The sequence below is a fragment of the Chrysoperla carnea genome, chromosome X (genome assembly GCF_905475395.1).
Source record: "Chrysoperla carnea chromosome X, inChrCarn1.1, whole genome shotgun sequence".
Classification (NCBI taxonomy): domain Eukaryota; kingdom Metazoa; phylum Arthropoda; class Insecta; order Neuroptera; family Chrysopidae; genus Chrysoperla; species Chrysoperla carnea.
The window spans coordinates 38,334,918-38,356,877 of record NC_058342.1 but is presented as its reverse complement, the minus strand read 5'-3'; the positions used below and the strand labels follow the sequence as shown (position 1 = coordinate 38,356,877).

The 21,960-nt window shown below is 31.2% G+C and overlaps 1 protein-coding gene across 1 annotated transcript in view; it reads left to right on the top strand.

Moving 5' to 3' along the window:
• Positions 1 to 21,960, top strand: part of LOC123302082 (kin of IRRE-like protein 3) — a 363,766-nt gene that overhangs the window by 64,248 nt on the left and 277,558 nt on the right. The window lies entirely within an intron of this gene.

Here is a 21,960-nt window from a genome sequence, read left to right as displayed (position 1 = left end):
ATCTTTCAAAAATGGATAATCAATTTTTACCGATACAATACGACAATACGAAATGGTCCGTAAGATAATCATATCTGTGTATCCATTTTTTTTGTCCTGTCTCAGTCCGGACCGGACTCAAAAGTAAAGATGGTAATTTTCTGTGTTTTAGATATCAATAGAAAGATAGTGGATACCATGAGGTCCACTAAAAATATTCGTAATTTGGCACTTTGATTAGGTGCCGATAAAATAGTAGTAACGTAGATCGAGTCGTTTCAAGTCGATCGAGGCTTTATTTTTTAAAAGTTTTATTATTTGTAGTATGCTGGAAAGAAATTGGTGTGGACCTCAAGTAGTGTCGCACCAGACTCTATCTATAGCTTGTTTGACATTCAGATTTAATAGTATCAAAACCTTTTACGCAGTAATGAAAAATAAAGAAAATTTGCTTTTTGGAAATTTTGCATACAAAATATATTTCAATATTTGAAAATATTAAAAGTATATAAATATAGTACGCATGCTTGTTATATTAAGATTATATTTATGATTATAATAATAATATAATATAATATAATATAATATTATATAATATTATATAATATAGTATTATTTTGGTATATTAAATTTTCCAATTATATTTTAATATGTTTCGATTCTCTTGATTCCTTTCCATACATACATCTCATATTTATTGAGTGTTCCAATAATTTTAGTTTTTGAACAATTTGCAAGGAAAAAATATCCATAATTTCGTTTTTTTCGGTTTTTCATGGCGAAAGAACGTTTTTCTATTTACATAAATAAAACAATTAAAACGAACCAAAAGCAGGAAGGTCTCGAGAAATAAATTAATGAAATAGATTTATTTAGATACGATGGTTAGCAATTTCGGTTTATGTTAAGTTCTAGAGACATATCAAATACAATAAAATCTCGATAAGTTAAAAAACAAGAGAAAGGTTGAATAATTATTCACTTACTCAAATTATTCATTTAAATTATAATAGATTTGTATTTTAAGTAAAGCAGATTTAAGGTTCTGAGGAGAAGGGAACAAACAAATTGATTAATTTATAGAGATTTTTACGTTATCGAGGTAGGTTTAAGTTATCTAGATTCATTGTACCTACAAATAACATTTTCAGTGAGTTCCTAAAGTGTTTGTGATTTGAGGCACTCAATATAGTTATAGTAGTGGAGTTAGGTGGGGTGGTATATAGTGGTGGTATGTTTTGAAGGTTTGAAGGTGAAGGTATGTAGGTGAAGATATAGATACTAGTATACAGGCTGTTCTATACTTTACTGCAAAACATTCGCCTACTGAATAAGCAATTAATAAAAAATACATTCTTCAAAACAAATATAACACTACTTAAACAGAAGATGTTTTAAAATAGTGGAAGGAGTGTCTAAATGCAAAATAACTACTGTAATGGCTACTGTATTTAGCTATTTATGTTATTATAAAAACCAGCCCACAGAAATCAAGTTTTATTACACTCCCTTTCTTTGCCAATTCAGTTTTGTACGCAACCTATCATCCGCATATCACTTACCTTAAGCATGTACTTGATCAAAACGGACCATAGTCACAGACCAGATACTCTGACGGATGCGAAAGCTCTGCAGTCAAAAATAGAACAGCCTGTATACTAGACTAGTATAAGAATGGTTTAGTGCAGGTGTAGGTATAGGTTGTAGGATCACATCCCGCTGAATTGATCATATGATCGTATTGTTTCTATTGAATGAGCAGCAAGCATATTGTTGTAATGCTCTTCAAGTGAATTATAATTAGATATTATTGTTATAATTATTATTATCATTATGATTATGATTATGACAAATATTTAATTAAATAAAATTATACATGTAATCATTTAAGTCTTCACTCGATCACTTAACAGACTATTTGAAACGGAACCCTATTACTTACACTCCGCTTTCCGTCCATCCATCTGTCTTTCTGTCAGAGCGCCATATCTCATAAACCGCCATAGTTATATTATTTTTATACAGTGTGTACTGCTATTGCAGCTTTAATAATAAATATAAAATGGTAATAAAAACCAAAATGGTTAAAACAGAAATGGCCGCGATGCGATGAAATTCAATATTTTCTCATGCATTTGTGACAACTTCACCACTCAACCGCGTACGGTAGTTGTATTACATTCGTCGCCCCATTCGCTATATTTGATCTCGCAATGACGTTGAAACAATCTCTTATCGGTTGATATTAAGTTTTTTTTTCAGTGATACATAAAAAAAAGATGATAAATTTTTGAATCTAATTTTCAAATCATAGTGATTGATAAATACATGCTTGTTTTTTATATTGGAGCATATTGAACAGTTAACTACAACTTGTACGTGTACGTGTACGTGTACGGTGCGGTGCGGTGCGGTGCGGTGGTAGAATGCAATAAAACAAGCAAAATAAAGTAATAAATCGTAACAATTTGATTTGATTGAATAACCTTTACCTGCAATTGATTTTAAAATTGACTAAATAGAATAGAATCAACATCTCTCAACTCAACTGAACTCATAGAGGTACCTACCTACCTACCTACCTACCTACACATTATATTATATTATATTCGAATTCGAATATTTAGGAACACTAGAAATATGCACCCCACAATACAAAATGTATAGCTCAAAATTCATTTGGGAATTATAAAATACAGACAATTTAGTATCCGATACCAATACAATAGTGGGGTGTGGGGTGAGGGTGGGGACGGTGTATGGACTACTAGTGAATGTGAATGTGAAAGTGAATATTATACACATTTGTTATAAAATTTAATTTTATTGGTAAACAAGCGGTACGCGAAAATAAATTGTCCAATAACATTATACAACGTTCATTTTAATTTATTATTTATCGTCTTTTTAAAGCTGAAGTTGGCAACTGATAACTGCTTACACTGACTCATTCTGTACCCCAAACAATGTTCTGTGTTGTTAATTATGGCATCAAAAAATGTACCAACTTTAATCAATCGAAAGAAAAACTGCAACAAAAGCTGATCATTGCAAAAAAAGATGCATGACAAACCCTTTTTTTGGACACAGGACAAATGTTTTAATTCATTGCTCAACAAAGACCTCTCCCAGATTTTTCTAGCTTATCCTATGCTGGTATTCTCATGTCCGCGAAGGACCTATATACTTTTTGAATAGATCTGATCATCTCAAAAACTATCTGCCTCTCATTCGAGTTTCGTTTCACGGGTACCAATGTGTAAGATATTTTGAAAATTTTTCGTCATCTGTGCGTAGGATGTGGCCCGCCTAACTCCATTTTAGCTTCATGAGGGATTAATTAATGGCAAATTAAGATATTTCCAAAAATATTAATTTCCAAAATTACTTTGATAAGTGAATGTAGATACAGAAATGAACATGCGGCGGTACATTTTACAATGCCACTTGAAAGACTAGTAAGGAACAGAAGTTAGCATACAGCTACCTTCAGAATAGCAACACTAGCCTAGTAGCAAGCAGTAGCTGACTATCTGTGTGGTGTGGTGTGGTGTGTTCATTGAATCTAGAATCTAGAATCTAGAATCTAACATCTAGATGTATATATGTAGTAGCTAGTACTAATACTAGTACCTATGTATGTATATGATGTAGAATGCACATGCTGATGCTATGGATTATTAGAATTATTATGTTATTATTAAAATATAGAATTACGACTATTTACGCTTTGTTTTATTATTATTATTATTATTATTATTATAAATATAAATATAAATATATAGATTGTTTACTATTTGCATTATTATCCGATTATTTTCTCTTAGTTACATATTAAATATGATCACATACAAATCTAGTGTTGTGTAATGCGCTCAGGGCACGTGGCTCATGTAATCATGTGATCATGATGATGACGTAAATGCAACTGCAACCAATACCACCCGTTTTGCTTTTAAATAATAAAACTTTCTGAATCCCATCAATTTGTATTCGACAAACGGAGGGTTTATAAGGTAACGTTTTAGTGTAGGCGCTGAGTGGGTTTCGTATGCATTTACACAGGTCCTACCGAAGAAGGAGTGTAATTCGACGTACAATACAATAAAACACCAGTAAATAAATTATTTGGAAATTTGGCTATACTTGATTGTTTAAAGGTACATTAATTGTTTCACACAAAATCAATTTACAATCTTGATTTCCAAATATATTCACACTGCACTGTAATATTATCCGTTCACAATGACTACTCGTAGAGAACAAACTTGTTATTTTACAGTATTAGTAAAAGTATAACTACACTTTTACATATAAGCGTTGCGTTGCTAGTTTTGTATAAAAACTCTTTTGTAATACTTACTTTGTAAAGGTTTTTTAAATTTATATAATTTTCTGCCTCTTAATTAGTAATTAAATTAAAATAATAATGAATTATAATATCTTGGTTCTTGGTATGGTAACGATAACGATAACGAATGGTAGGCTTTTTTGTAAAAAGAAGGAACGCATTCAAGTTTAGCTTCAATAAAATATTTATTATAAGGAATAATTAATAAGAAAGGAAGACATGTTGTGTTGCGAACAGAACAAGGAATTTCAAACACATAAGATTTTTTTTCTCTGAAATGCTTCCCTTGTGTTGAAAAGAAAATTCTTGTCATTTGAAACGCTTTTTACAGAACATAAAAGCGTGTTTATAACGAACGATTATTGTACATATAATCAAAAATGATTATAGTGACATCGTATATATACAGACGAATCGGTTATTACAACCAATTGGTCCGGATTGAATTGAAATGGTGGGCGCGGGGAATAAATATGATAAATCACACAGAACTAAATCTCAGGCATATTTGTAATTGAAAATTCACTTTTGATCTTAAATTCAAGAAAAAATCCGTTCATTTACTTTTCAAATTTATTTGTTTATATCGTGAAAGTCAAAAAATTGAAATTATTTATCTATATTTGTCTATTTAACACCTACTAAACAAAGAAACAACTTAAAAGTTCTTAAAATTAATTTAAGGGGAACATGGATTAAAAATACTAATTATATGTCTAAAGTATTAGGAGAACATCTGTAAAAACTAACATGTTTGCTTAATGAACTTATTATTTAAATTTATGATATTTTTTCGTCCAAATTATTTGTCTAGCGTGTTTTTTCTTATTTTTAGTCAAATCTAGACATAAAAGACTTGGAAAGGAGGGGTGAATCATGGAATTTGATAAAAGAATTTGAAGGACGATACGAGTAGGACAGAAAAAACACTATTTAGAACATTTTTTTGTTTTAGTTTTTTTGCCATGTAACACTCGCAAGGTCAAGATAAATCGCTTGACGTAAGAATCAACAAAATCGGCCCTCACGTTTGGTGTCTAGAGTGCCGCAAAGGAACAGACATACATACATAGACTGATAAACACATGATCACTCCTTTGCGTCACATAGTCGGGTAAATACACATCGGGCATCTCACGGGCTGTTGAATGTCATAATAAGTGATTTTGACTATATGTACATATCTGCTAGCTGTAACACTGGTGCGACAGTGTGTAAGCCTGCATCGTAGCATGGTAGCATCATAGCATCGTATGTGTGTTATAACTAAATGTTGAAAGTCAAATTTTCACAATGTTGTGAAAATATCTTCTTCTCCTAATATTATTTTCTTTTTAAGCTACCATTTTATTTTAGCATGTTATCAAAGAAAACATTGATGTCAGAAAACAGAAAGTCACTAAACTGGAAATTTCAAAATATTTTTTTTTTTCTAGATATTTTTCTTTTTATGTATTATGTAATCGTAAATTTTCACATTTATAAACGGTGCGGTGCGGTGCGTTGTCGTGTTAATATGAATGAATATAACAGTATAAGAGTATGTTATGTAATGAAGGTATGTGTTGTGTATATGTCTCATTCTATTCAAAATTCAATTATAAATTTTCTTCTTAAAGAAAAAGTATTTGAGTTTTATTTTTCTTGGCATACATCTTTTGTTTGCCAAACTATTTTCTTTTGAGAAAGGGATGAGTTATACAATTCTAAGAAATGAATTTTCATTTAATTTGAATTACTTGAAAATCATTGCCATTTATGTATGTTAGACATCATGCAATGGTATTGCATCCTACAGGAGAAAATTTATTTCTTTAACTCTTTAACAGTGAATAATTTAAATTTCAAGATAATCAAACCTTTCACAGCAACATAGTACAAAGTACATTGTTGCATTCGATCGATAACCAATGGTGACCATTACTTTTTATTTAAACAGAGACTAATATTTTTGTGCGTTCTGTGTTTTCTTTCATGACAAGAGAGATTTTCTCCCCCTTCTATAATGTTGTAGGTTGATAATGTAATGTCTGTCTATGCTTAAATATTTATCTTTTGAATATTAATGGACGTAAAATTAATATCGTTCAATACATTTTTTGTAAAAAATTATTTAGAATTATATGTAACAAAATTTATGAGTGTTTCCATAAAATAATGCTATTAGGAACAGAAAGAAAAACACAATAATTTATCGACGAAACATAACGATACCATTGGGATTTTATTTATATTTCAATAGTATTACAAACACTGAGTTAGCTACGAGCATTGAGCAGTCAGTAGTTGGAGCCAGAGCCACAGCCAGTACAGTCAAAACCGATTGTAACGACATACGACATTTTTTAAAGACTTTATACGCTCTGCTCTGCTCTGCTCAAAACAGCCATTGCCTTTGATTGCTTCACACTCCACTGCAACTCAACTGTATTGTTAATATTATTATCGTAACTTGAAACATTCTTAGTCCAAAGAAATATTTATTACAAAGAAACCGCCATCACTGTCTGTCGTAGATCGTAATTTCAGCTCCTCAGTTCTTTAAAACAATTTGTTTCAATTCTGTTCAACAAGACATTTCATACAATTGAATAAGATCTATTTCAATAATCTTTTTCTATTTTTTCAGATTTTACATTTACGTATATATAAAGTTAGATTAAGTTAGTCCTGGGGTGGGACACATTTAGACTATAGAGTTCGTTGTGATACCGAAAGAGGGTTGGAAAACCGTAAGGGTAATTTCATCTAAAAATTTCAATACAAATCAGTTTCACTTTCTGTTTGATTCAGTGATTTTGGGATACCCTGTATAAGTATTACTTATACAGAACACCTTCAGGTTTTATAGTTTTGACAATGAAAAATAAATAATATGTTTTCAAAATTAAAATCAAGTCACAAACAAGTGTTTATAACTCTGCTTCTTTAATATATCATGCTATGAGCATAATATTATTTACTATTGTACAATGTACAGTCATCATCCAAATAAAATGTTCCTACTTGAGTGAATAAACATAATTTAAGTCCGATTTGAATAAAATAAAGTATTCAGAAGAGTTTTGGTAACTCTTGAAAGGTCAAGTTCGTTAATGAAAAAAATCAACTGATAAACAAGGGATGGGGGTATACGCAAAGTACAACATTTTGAATTAAAAAAAAAAAAATTTCTGTATTTTTTCATCAGTTTTAAGCAAGAAAGTACTCCTGTGATTTATTCCCTTAACGCTTACTTTTCGAAATACAAATTCTTGATAAATTAAAAATGCAATATTCGATTTTAAGAAAAATGTTTTATTTTTTCAATTTCTGAGGGAGTTTGCTTAGCTAATGCAGCTCCTGAAATACGAATTTGTTATTTATGAGCACAGACAATAAAGAAATAAAAGAACGCATGTACAATTAACATAGAAAATAATATGTAAAATAAATTGGAAGAGAATTCCTTGGAGTAAAACGTAAACGTGAACGTGTAGTCGAGTGTATATGAGCATTGAAATATCAAACAAATTGAAATGAATCTGTAAACAAATCGAGTTTCGTAAAAATTTATTTGAAACATTTGACAGATGTCAAATGTTTGTACAGATAGTAAAATGTTAGATGTGTAACATAACAGTTACAGTTACAGTCAGTCACACTCAGTCACTCAGTTCTAGCACCTAGCACCAGCACCAGTTATCTACTCATCTCATCTCATAGTCACTACAGCTCCACCCCCCTCCGTTGCTGCTCTGAGTCTGCTTGAATTGAGTAACTCAAATAGATGACATATATTCAACTGATATTTGTAAATATTGTACTCATCACATCATATACATTTTTGGTTAGTGAGCTGGTAGTTTTTGCTTGGTTTGGATAACAAGTAAAATTTAACCGTATTGCTCGGACGATTTAAATTTTAATTTTACTTTTTACAAAACAAAAAACAACAGCTACTACAGTTTTTTGGTCGTTGGGCTTATCCATTGGAGGGTACATTTCGCTATAATGACAAATTTCCACATCATAATTTGGAAGTGAAGTGACATAATAGAAAAATGTGGTGAGGTTTATGTGTTTATACTACAATTAAATTTTTTTTAAATCGATGTCACCAGCCTGTCCACAAAGTTTCAACTCGATTGGATCTTGGGAACAGGGTATAAAATCAATCAAAAGTTTTTTCAGCAGATACTACGAGTTAAAGAAAGAGAGTAAAAACATAACCTAGAGTGATTCTATCGTTTGATATTGGTTCAAGAATAGAATTCTTTAAAATTGAGCCAGTTGTTATATCCTTTACAGGTAATTTTCTCCTTGGATCACTTATTCAAACAAAATTTAAACAACCAGCTCTCGAATGATATTGGGTTAGTGTTGTATACATGTAAATGTACCTAATCGTCGTGTTATTCGAGTACATCATGTATATGTTTCGTAATAGTTGTAAATCTAAATCGACAGTCAATATCACTTTACAACTGGAGCTGTGAATTTTTACCCAATTTTTATTTATTTATATTTGTAAGTAAATATAGTTCGCATTTTATTTAATAACGATACGATACCGTTCTCATCCCCAAACGATACGATACGATACGATATGTATTAATAAAGTCTATTTTACACTATCCACTTTAACACACAGTGGAGTATTTGTACTAAATTTCCGGACAAAATATAATGTAGGGATTTTCATGCTCAAAATTGATTCAAAAGACTATTTAGATACAAAAGTACGTTTTACTTGCCATGATCGTCTTCATCATATTTGTCTTCAAACTCAATTATTATATTTTCTTCTATTAATTTTTTTTATTTTCTTTACTTCTGAATCACTTTTTTTCTTATCTGCTTGCATTTGCTTCCACGTAAAGTGATTTTGGAATTGTAAGTTACAAATTTTCACTGAAAAACTGTTTGCTCTTTTTTTTTTTGTGACTTTTGATTTAAGCTGTCTTAATTTTTTATCCTTATCTTAGACGTATAAAAAAAGAGACAAGTTCGGGCAAGATTCTATTTCAATATAAAATATATAATTATTATAATATCAATTAAATACGTCGCGACGCCTTAGCCCGAAATTAAAATGAGTATAAAAATTTAAAATTGAAATTGTTTAAGTTAAAATAAATAAAAGAAACATTTTTATTTTAAGAACATCTTATTAAATTAAAATGAAAACTTTTTTTTCATACTTGTTTCTCCTCTTTCACAATTGTTTTTCTTTAAATTTATTTGCACAGCAACACACAAGCATGTCGTTTTCGGTTTTCCCTCACGAAAAAAAAAGTTAAATTAAAAATTATAAAATAACATTTAAAACTTCACAATTTTTGTTTTCATAATTTCTTTTTGTCTTTTTTTTTCGTAAGTGAAAATGCACACACAAGTATAGCTCACATAGGTAGTTCATATAGATACTCTAAAAACTTGTCATAACAACGGAAATTTAAATTTCTTTTCAAAATTCAACAAAATTAATTTTAAATATTTTCTTAACATATGTTTAAATCTAATTTGTAGAAATGATGCTTGCTCAAGGCATTTTCCATTTTCATTTTCACTAAACAGTTTTCGATCATTTGTACTAGTGCCATTTAACAAATATACCTATATTACATTGAAAAGAAATGTTTTTAGTGAAAAAGTTTAAATTATTCCAGTAGTATTTATAGACCTATAGACCTATAGGTAATTTGGTATCTGAAGACTGATACGGCCCTGTGTTCAGAGGCCCTGTGATAATTATAAAAGTTAAAATTTTTGAATGGTCAACTTTTGTTAATAAAAGGTTAAGTTAAATTGTTTGACATGTGTATGTATCGTATCCATCGGCATCCCATTCGAATTCAAATACTTACTCTTTAATTAAAATACAAGCTTTGTATGTATATAAAATATCGTTTGAATTATATAATAATGTAACTAACTAATACATAAACATAATCTACTTATATGTTACATGAAAGCGATGCCTAACTTACCCTGCATACCCTTCATACCCTACATACCCTACAGAACCTGCAGATCCTACCGATCCTATCGATCCTCGACCAACACACACCACACAAGGATGTCATACTTGACTAATATAATACCAACGCAACGACATTTTAATATAGTCTTTGATGTCTATAAATAATTATTGAATATTATGTAATATGGGCTTCATTATATTTGTATTATGTGTAAATAATAGTCAAGCATGACTATTAACTATTATGGTTCAGTTGAAACACTGCCACACTGCCACACTGCCACACTGCCACACCAATCCTACACAATCTACAGAACAATTTTAATTTTTAATACTTGTAAATGTATGTTGCAAACGACAAATTACGTGTAAAAGTCGTAGAAGGGGGAATGGAAAAACGATCTTAGCTCGAGAATTATCAAAAGCTTTTATCAAACTAAATATTTTTGTAAAAGGCGATTATCTACAAAATACATCATGCAAAATTTCATTTTGTTAGACTCTCCCATCAGAACCATTTCTGCAACTTTCTGTAAATATATCTTAACAATTTTCAGATACCAAATAATATAAAAAATTTAGAAAAATCGGAGAAGCTAAGACAAAAGTTAAAATGAAATTGACAACGAACTGCGGAAGTTCGGATTTGATAATGATGAGTATTTGATTTGGTGTACCTGAACTAAATAGGTAGCTACTAGTAACTAGTAACCTACAAAAGAACACAACACAGCTTTAGACACAGCTTTAGAACTTTGATTGATGTAATTCGAATGGTTTAATTAATATAGCATGCATCGATCCCCACACAAATACATTCATACATTCATACATTCACATATGACATTTATGAGAATTGTATATGATTAATTGTATTATAATTGACATAGAAGAAATTTCTAATAATTCTCTAACTAGAATACATAAAAATTCGATAATCAAATAAATCAAATCTGATAATTATACCTCTGTCAAGATTTTAGCTGAGTCGAGAGTTGAATTTTAATATCGCTATATGCCTACAGAGTACAGAGTGAGCCATATTTTAGTTCTTTTTTACAATGTTTACAAGATATCATAATCACCCCTTTTGTGGTTACAAATTTGTCGTTGAATCAGATCTCGAAATCAGACAATCGAATGCGTAATCAACACTGTCTATTAAACATGGTATTTTAACAGTTAACTCAGACAATTGTTTGTTGAAAATCGTTTAGTTTGATTTATGTAATTTACAGTTTAGAACCATTTGTATTTCACTTCCTCAACCACAACCCAACCCAACCCAACCCAACCAGTTGGTTAGTTCAAAAAAGTTCCAAAATATGACTCACTCTATAAGGAAGAAGTCAGTGGTTTAAAACACGAGAATAAAACTCAACGATGAATTTTATCTTTAAATTGAATTTCACTTAAAATTTTTATCAATTTTACATTTTTTGAAATTCAAAATTCACATTCGCCAATGTATATGCCTTGTGCAGCGTTATTTGGCGCAAAATATGTGTTACATGAGCATGAATTAGCCAATCGTTATTATTCTACAGTGAATTATAAAAAGTTCCTGATTCATACAAATCAAATTTGATGTTTTGCTTGTCAACATGTCGATTTTGTTTAAACAAAATAAATTTTAGCTCCAAATTTATTTGCATACAACCTCCCTTATACAGTACAACCTCGATTATGAAAAAATCTCTTGTGTATAACATAGATATGTATTATGGACATAACACAATCACGTACGTACAATCAAGAAACAAAGAGCATAAATAAAGCTCACAAAGTAAAAATATGAATTATTAAAACTTAAACACTCAGTTAGTTACCTAAAAACTAATTGAACTCTAATTTTATTAAACATTTCCCTTGTTCTTAAACTTATCGAGGTTAGGTTCTACTGTATTAGATATGTTGGATGTGATGTGAATTAGAGCATGAAGTATTATTTGAATGTTTTTTTAAAATTTTGATTTGATGAGAGTGACGATACATGAGTATGACGATATGCTTGCTTCACTATTATTTTGACAAGGGTAATGAGACGCTTATGCGGATATTCACGGATATAATCCATGAGGAATGAGGAATGAGAAATGTACCGTAAAAATGTTATTTATGGAATGAGATCGATGATTAACGTGATGTTTGCCACCGCCATCAAACTGATTACTATTTCATATTTGAGTAATTCTTTTGGTAAAATGATGGTCGGATTATCAAAAAATAAACAGGCATACTAAGACGTTTAACGAGTTACCATAAAATGAGCGTAAGTATTGATAAAACTTTTTGTTGGTCAAGTTGGTAGAGCTACGTAGCCCCAACTTAAAGAAAATGCACGATGCACGATGCTAATAGCAGTGTCAGTGTCAGTGTCAGTGTTCAGAATGTTGAGTGTTGAGAGTCAGTCAAGTTATCGATGCGAGGCGATGTGATGCTTCTTAAGCGTTACAATATAATGTATGCAAATTAAATTTTATCTGATTTTCTTCGTATTTTTTTTTTATTGTTACATAAATTGAAGAACTGAACGTAACGTGAAGTGAACATAACGAACAGAATTGAAGTGAACGTATAACGTATAACGTATAACGTATAATGTAAAACGTATAACAAACATAACGTAATGTAATGTTTTCATAATAAAATTTATTGATTTGTTTATATTTTCAATACATTCCATTCCTTTTATAATTAGTTATAGTTATAGTTAGCTACCCCTAAAGCTATTATCTATTATAAAAACATAAATATTGTAATAACATGAGCAAAACTATTTTATAAATATAATATTATAGCATACTAGTTGTGTTGAGTTGAGTTGAGTTGCAGTAGTTAGTTAATAATTATAAAAATATTTAATATTAATATGAATTTGTTCATTGTCATTTAACAACAAATTATTATTTTCTTTTCTTTGCTTTGCTTCTCATGTTTTAATGTTCTCATGTTCTCATGTTTGTTTTTACATTTATTGGTTATTCAATATTAAATAAGCTTAAAACACAGAGTGTTTTAAAATTTCACGACACTGTTTCAGTTGTCTCTCTTCTATCTGTCAGCATCTCATAAAATATCATTTAACGAGTTCTAGATAAATATGGTGGGAACGCATATAAATAATGCATTATATTAGATGTTACTATGTACTATGTATTTATTTGCGCTTCCACCATATTTATGTAGAATTATGAATAGGATTGAGGTATTATTTATAACTATTCAAGAGATAGTAGTAAAGTTTGAGTTTAGCGGGCGAGCTAAGCAGAAGACGGGCTTACGAGTTGCCTTAGCGGATGGACTGAGCATAGTATAGCTATTAATGAATTGGATCTGCAGATTAGTTATAATTAATAATCGCTTATCAATAGTTACAATTAAATGAATTGTAGGTGAAACGAGGTTACACGAATCATCTAGAGGTATTGATATCGAATTCAATATTCATAGTTAAGACAGAACAACGTCTGTCGAGTCAGCTAGTGATAAAATAAATTTCATTTTCGTATCTTCTGGGTCAAAATTACCTCTTACTCTTAGTTTCACCCAAATGGTAATGCAATTATTTTTTCGATTTTTTTTCGTGGAAGCTCGATGAACCTATATGAAAGTTTTTCACGTGAAAGACACAAAATTATACTGTGAAATCAAATTCTATACAAACTTGTTGAATTCTAATAGAAAATGAAAGCTCAATGACCTTTGTCAAAAATATTTTCGAACAAAGAACAAAGAATGTTTATAATCTGGTTGGGTTGATCGTCATTCGTCGAACCACCAACGCCAGGCAATAACGTTAACGTTTGTTTGTAACATAGCATAGCATATAAATATAAATATATAAAATAACTTACAATAATCATTTGTATAAATAATTATCAAATATTTGCATGCAATCCAAAAATTATATCATATATCATAAATATTACCTATAACATACCTACTACAGGTTGATTTTTAAAAAGTTTACACTCTACACATTCTATGCCACCACTCGTCCATCGTCCCATCGTCACCCATGTCATGTACAAAATAAGCTCACTCGACTTGACTCGACTTCAAAACTACTCAATTATTAACTCAGAGAACATCGTTGTGACTTACTGATAGACAAAGAGCTTGAAAAATATTTGGCTTTCATTGTTTTCAATTGTAGTAATTAGTAATATTGTTTTTTATGTAAAACTAGCTGAATACAGAGAATTACAAAATTATTCCATTTTTGTATCCAATAATTATTCCATCTGGCAGTCCTGCAGCAAGCCCCTAAATCAACAGCCAAACCAATGTTTATGAAAAATAATGTGATTGGCAAATTCCATCTATGGAGTATGGGTATGGAAGTTAGCGGACCATGCTCCCACTCCCACTCCCACTCCCACTCCCACTCCCACTCCCACTCCCACTCCCACTCCCACTCCCACTCCCACTCCCACACCCACTCACACACCCACACCCACTCCCACTCCCACACCCACTCACACACCCACTCCCACTCCCACTCTCACTCCCACTCCCACTCCCACTCCCACTCCCACTCCCACTCCCACACCCACACCCACACCCACTCCCACTCCCACACCCATTCTCACTCCCACACTCAACCCAACCCGACCCAACCCAACCTAACCCAACCTAACCCAGCCCAACCCAACCCAACCCAACCCAACCCAACCCAACCTAACCCAACCTAACCCAACCTAACCCAACCTATCCCAACCTAACCCAACTCAACCCAACCCAACCCAACCTAACCCAACCTAACCCAACCTAACCCAACTCAACCCAACCCAACCCAACCTAACCCAACCTAACCCAACCTAACCCAACCTAACCCAACCCAACCCAACCCAACCCAACCTAACCCAACCTAACCCAACCTAACCCAACCCAACCCAACCCAACCCAACCTAACCCAACCTAACCCAACCTAACCCAACCTAACCCAACCTAACCCAACCCAACCCAACCCAACCCAACCCAACCCAACCAAAAATTACAAAAATTGTGTTTTTTTAAATTTTTTATGATTTTTTCGATTTTTTCAAATTGCAAAAAGTGTAAAAAAAGTTTTTGTTTCCGATTTCGATAAAACTAAGTTTATAAGGTAATTTTGACCCGAAAATTACAAAAATCGTGTTTATTGGACCATTAAATGAGTATTTTTCGAGATATTTTATGAATCTGACTGTAGAGCCAACATTTTCATTCCGTTCAGTCTCTGAAATTATTCCGCATTGAATCTAATTATTCCGAAATTGTCCTTTTCATTTCAATTACGATTCATTACTGTTTCGGACACACAGTAATCAGTTGGACAAAGACCCAAGATATTTTTTATTCATTTTATGACATTAGTTTTTTAAGAAACTGTCCGAAACAAAAGGTAATCAAGTCCAGTTTTTGAGTTTTAGCGAGACTAACGCACAGCAATTTATTTTTATATATACAGATAGTTGTTTTACTGCTGAATTCACTTTTTAAATATTGGTTTCTAAAAATATTGGATTTTATGATTTTCCAATTCATTTACGAAATACAAAGGTGGTAACTTTTAAAAAAATCATCCTATATACAATAAAATATCAACACTATATTTATAAACTTTTAAGGGATGAATAAGGAACTAGAAAGGGTAGTGAATAACTGAAAACTTTGCTTTGGTAATGCATATCACATGGTACCTTATGAATGTCCACAACCAATCAAACGTACATATGCAAATTATATGCAAGGTAAGCCTTCCATAGCGACATCCATACACTATAGACCATAGACCATAGACCAGACATCCGCAGAGGGCAAACTTAAACCATTGTTGTTTGTTATTTTTAGCCACGTTTGTTATGTTTTCCGTACGGGTATAGCTAGTTTATTTTTATTATAGAATTTATTCATAAAACTGTGCTGCAGTCAATATTTAATAAGTTTTGTGACACCGCACCGTAGCTTGCTGCACCCTGCACAGTGCTGCACTTTATGTAACAATTGTACAGATCTGCACTAATTCAATTGTTAAGATGAACATTATCACTTTTCATATAAATACTATCCTGCAATGCGACAGGGTGTTCAGGATCCAACCAGTTGTTATGTTCATAAAAGCAAATTTTAACATTTTCTTTTATGTAATCAGCTATTGAGACGCGTCAGTCGATTTGAAGTGTTTTCTTTCATAGGATATGTATATGACAGGGCGGCCGTTTTCGAGATAGAGAGGGGGAGAGAGTGAAAGTAAAATGAGTGAAAATTAAAAAATGTACCAGACGTATCATCTCTTTTTTCCAATACAAGTGCCAAAAAGAAACATATCATCGATATCTGCCGATCTCAATGGACCATGAAAGATTCGTCGATGTCTCTCGTCAATTCTAGACATGAATGGTGACGATAGGTATAGTTTAGAGTTATAGGTAATTAAGAATTAAAAATGAAGCACTATTATAGGATTCAGTACTTGTACTTGTACTGAAACATGCAGTATGCATCATAGTTCAGTTTAGTTGTAATGTAATGTAATGTCAGCCTCAGCCAGCCTCAGGATATTCATGTATGATAATTTGTTCAGCTACACCAGAATAGATAAGTTCATTTTACGTATTAATTTATTGATTATTTTCTTTTGAGCACACTTTTCATTTATTGTTTACCATTTTATCATTTGTATACACAGGCTGTGCTGCATCTACACGCTTTTCTTATTGTCATTCATTCAATCATTCATTTAATCAATTTCTAGATCCGGTTACTCTGCAAAAGATTTTAGAATAACATTGCCTACTCATCAGTTAGGGCTTAAACGAAGGTTTAAGGTTATACAACGACTGCTACCCTATTATTTAAAGACAAAAATTGTACCTCATTTCACTACAACCTTATATACTCAATAAGCGCGCATATAATCAAAAACTTTTTGACAATATTGTAGTAAGACGACGCGACGCGACGTCCTTAATATCGATATAGTAAGATGACACAAAGAGTTTTATCTTGAAGTTATAATTTTTATTGGTCATAATTTTACGATAAACAGAGGTATAAATTTAGTGGTTGGTAGACACCATTGAGACATGTTTTGTAAAGTTTCTGCGAAGTAAGTCAATTTATCAAACATTAACGACCATGTAGTTAATTATGAGATGCTTACCTCCCCATTTTTTATTTTAATGTAGCAACTCCTATTTCCTTCCTTCCCTTTTGCTATATATGTCGCAGTGAATTTACTTAATTAGACATTCATTTAACAGTGTAGCCTTTTTGGTTAACGGCGTCGTTCAACTAGCGACCTGAATAATATTCTGCCATAGACGATATTTAATGAACTGAATTCATACACTAGGATCTAGGGCGAGTATTTAACAAAACGATGAAATATTTGACATAAGAAATTCTTTATTTACGTAATCAAATTTTTAGGAACACTAACAATATTGTTCCTTGTTCACACAATATCTACAGTATGTAGATTTCAGCGCCCGAGCCATGTGGCAGAAAGTCAAACTAAATTTGAATAACTAGCCTATGCAAGTAACTAAATATTATCGATCCAAGTCATTTGACTAGCTGTTTGTTTGAATGGCTGAATATCGTTCAGGTAGCTAGTTGACGCTACGACGATGTTTAGTTAAAAGAATAGGCTGCTAATTAAGCCAGTTGGTTGCAACATATACACAATTAAAGACATTTTTATTTACTGATCGTACGATAACAAACAAGATAAAAATTTTCACAAGAGGGAAAGTACAAATAAAGTATTTTCAATCATATTTCTTATCAATTCGGTCCCATTTTCTTTTTAAAATAATATTCATCGTAAAATTTTACGATTTTCTTTTTTTTTTACATTTTAAGTATAAATTACATTTTCATGGAAAATTCATATTTAAATATTTTTAATGAATACTGTTTTTACGACTGTAATTTTCCTTTTTTTTTTTAATTAGATTTGATTATTTTCTTATCTAGTCATATTCATCAAAAGTTTAATTGATAATTTTGTTTTTCCTCGATTAAATTTAATGGGTAACTTAATTAAATTTGGTTCGAGAACACAACGAAAAAAATTATTGTTTTTTTTTCGTTGCTTAATTATTCAAAAAGGTTAATTGAGTGTGCGCGGCTACTAAATATTATTGTTTGGGTCCGACGGTTTAATTCAAGAACCTTTTACCAATCCTAAAATCATTCTTAGCAGAAAATAATATTGTCTTAGAAATGTTAAAACTAAATATGTAAAATAAACTGATAATGCAAAGCTTTTTTTATTGTAGCGGAGCAACTACCTTAAGAACAAATTTTCTTGCAACCAGAAACTTCTCAATAGTTAAATGAAATACAAAAAATATTTGAAATAATCGATATTTTTTGTACAAATAAATACACAATAGTGAACCGATATTATGATATGTACATACACACACAAAACTACAAAAGACGTAAAGCTTGGAACTATAGAAACTAGAATCTAGAATCTAGAAGCTACACAACAGAATGCAAACGAGTCAGTCCACACCGACATAACCATGTAAACAGGATAAAAAAGGATATTTGTTACACAGAAACATAACATGAGAATATTGCAAGGTCGTAACTCCAGGGGGGAATAACTTTGCATCCATTTTGTTGAAAGTTCAAAATATCAATTTCCAAATCTCTCCACCGCTGCAGCCGACAATAAACTATTCAAGTTGGTTGGATTTCGTTACATGTTCTGAGGAATTTAAATTGTTCAAACAATCAACTAAATCTTACAGTTGCAATAAGTTGACTATTATGTGTAAAAATTTTTGAATGGTGCATTGTTCTCCTCAAAGTAAGATGTACCTCAAAATGAGTGCGGTCTTGGTGCATGTCCCTCAAATATATCCATATTCTTGTCGATCTATTTTTATTAAAATTTTACTTTGAAAACAACGAATATACACATAAAAGAAAAACTGTGTCATTCTCATTGGTTGTGGACTCTCTCAGTGGCTCAGTGGCTCAGTGGCTCAGTGCTCTGTTTGCACTGGTACTGGTACTGGCACTAGTACTGGTATTGGTATGTTGGTACACTTGCTGTGTATCTTTGTTGGCGACTGAATATCAGTGCTGCTGCTAACCAACCCTCTTATAATAAAAATGTACACAACATCCGCTTTACAATACAAAACTTTCATCTAATTAAAATTATAAATTCAACTATTTCCAGTTCATTCATTATACACAAACTACAGATACACAACTTACGTAAACCCCCACCACCACCCCGACTCTCTCATCTCATTTATTTCATATTCATGTTCTTTTTGTTTGTTACAACTATCTCAAATTCTTAACCCTCAAACCCTCAAACCCTCAAATTTGAACATTTTTAACACTTTTTGTTTAACTTAGTTTTCAAGTCAAATTTGAATTTTTTTACAAAACTGAGCACTGAGCCTCTCAAAATAATTAAGGAGACGATAAATGAAATTATCAGCGGAAAAGGTGGTTAAACTTATATATGGTATCACAATGGTCCCTATGGTCTAAGTATGTGTCTCGAGGGCAACCAACATAACCTAGCCTAACTTAGTTGACAATAACGACCAACATTTGTACTTGTGTACATATTCACTATAATATAAAAATATACATATCGCTTATAACGACCAAAATTGGTGATCTCATCAATGTCATTATAAGCAGTTTAGACTCTATTGATGGTGTCTACGTGTTCACAACGTGAGGCTACGTACCATGTGTGTGTGTGTGTGTACATAAACGTATATCTGTTGTTATAAACGTTTATCGATAATAAATAAATAAACACATTGAATGTAAACAAATTGTACAAATGTAAACTACAGCTAAGTACCTACTGATTCAAGAGCTGGCAGCTATCATTTTTATTTTATAAAACTCACGAGCAGTAGAGCAGTAGATAATTTAATGCTCCTTATTTAAAATTAATTACATATTATAAACCGGTGCGGTCAAGCACATGAGGGATTCCGTACCAACGCAACGTATAAGATATATGTTATTAAATACTTTTGTTATACAATACTAGGATGATTGGATTTTGGAAATTACATCATCTAATTATGATTTGATAATTATTTAAGATTTATAAAATTTGTGCAGCCTCTCTTAAAAATTGTTATACATCATCTTCTGACTATAAACGCTTTGTGATTGGTTGAAAGTTATCTCGGAATATCTCGTAAATTATGCTTTCGATCAAAATTTTGTGAAAACCTGTCTTTTTTCGCCTGGACGAGCTTAACCTCGTTGTAAAGTTTTTATAAACATTTTAAATTTGAAATAATTCTTTTCTATTAAACAATACTGCCAGCTCCTCAAGCACAAAGCTCTACAGTGTACAGTGTAGAGTGTAGAGTGTACAGTGTACAGTGTACATGTACATGTAATACAATTTACATTTCTGTTTAGTAACTAAACTAAACTAAGTATGTGTTTAAACTATTAGGAATACCAAACATTTGAAAATTTATTTAGATACCTGACTAGGTTTGGATAGCTTTGGTCTGTTGGTCTGCAGTTGTTCCCATTCCACCATCTTTTATTATCATTTCAATCTATATCTATTCGACGAAGTTCTAGTTTTATTCGACAACACTAACACTAGCACTAGAATACAGACTATAGACTATAGACTATAGACTATGGATTACGTATAGTTAGTCGTACATTGCAATGCAATGCAACAAATAAAATGCATATGAATGTATTGTTAAACAACTACTTCTAACAGTCTTCTGTATCTGTATCTGTATCTGTATCTGTATGACCAACTACAACGATTTATGTGCTTTGTAGACATAAATGTACTGTACGGGTTTACCGTCTACTGTCTACTGTTATTTCAATTGTTTCCAATATAAAATACAGTTGAGTCTCCACAATCCACACTTAATAAATATTAGAAAAGTTCTGATTACTTGCTTAACTTACGATTTACTGCATTTTGCAGCTCAATTTGAAGGGCCTAAGAACGTGTCAAAAAAAAAATTATCTAGTGAAATTCTATTATTTTTAATACAGTGTGCTACTTAAATTGTAGCCATATGTATGGAAAACTTTTATATTTTAAGAAAAAAACTTTTTAGAAAATTATTTATTAGAAAAGTATCTGTGTGTCGAAAATATTCACATTCAGCTATTCACTCTTGACATCGAACATTTATGGAACACGAAAATCTATACGTTGAGACAAAAACGAACTGAAGACGACCGGACCGTTTAGAATTGAATTGTTAACGAAGGGAATATTTGGCCAGTTCCAAATATAATAATTCCTTCCGAACTTTTTCTATGTTTGGCCACTGTGTACATTCAATATACATTCGAAAGCAGAGATTTTTATAAAGAATAACTTTTTTTCGTAAACATTATAATAAACAATTTTCTTAATATGGTTAACTTAGTAGACACCCTGTATATGCAATTTTATAATAATAAATAATTCAAATCTATACAATAATATTTAAATATTTAACTCAGTTAGTTGTTAATTTCATTTATTAAATAAAATAAAATATAATTTTAAATAAATGACCTTCAAATTTTGATTTCATTAAAAATGATATTTTTGTTTGAATGTAAATAATTTTTATATCAAAATACTTAAACTTGCAACAACAAATTTATTGTTATGTAATTTATACTTATTTTATTA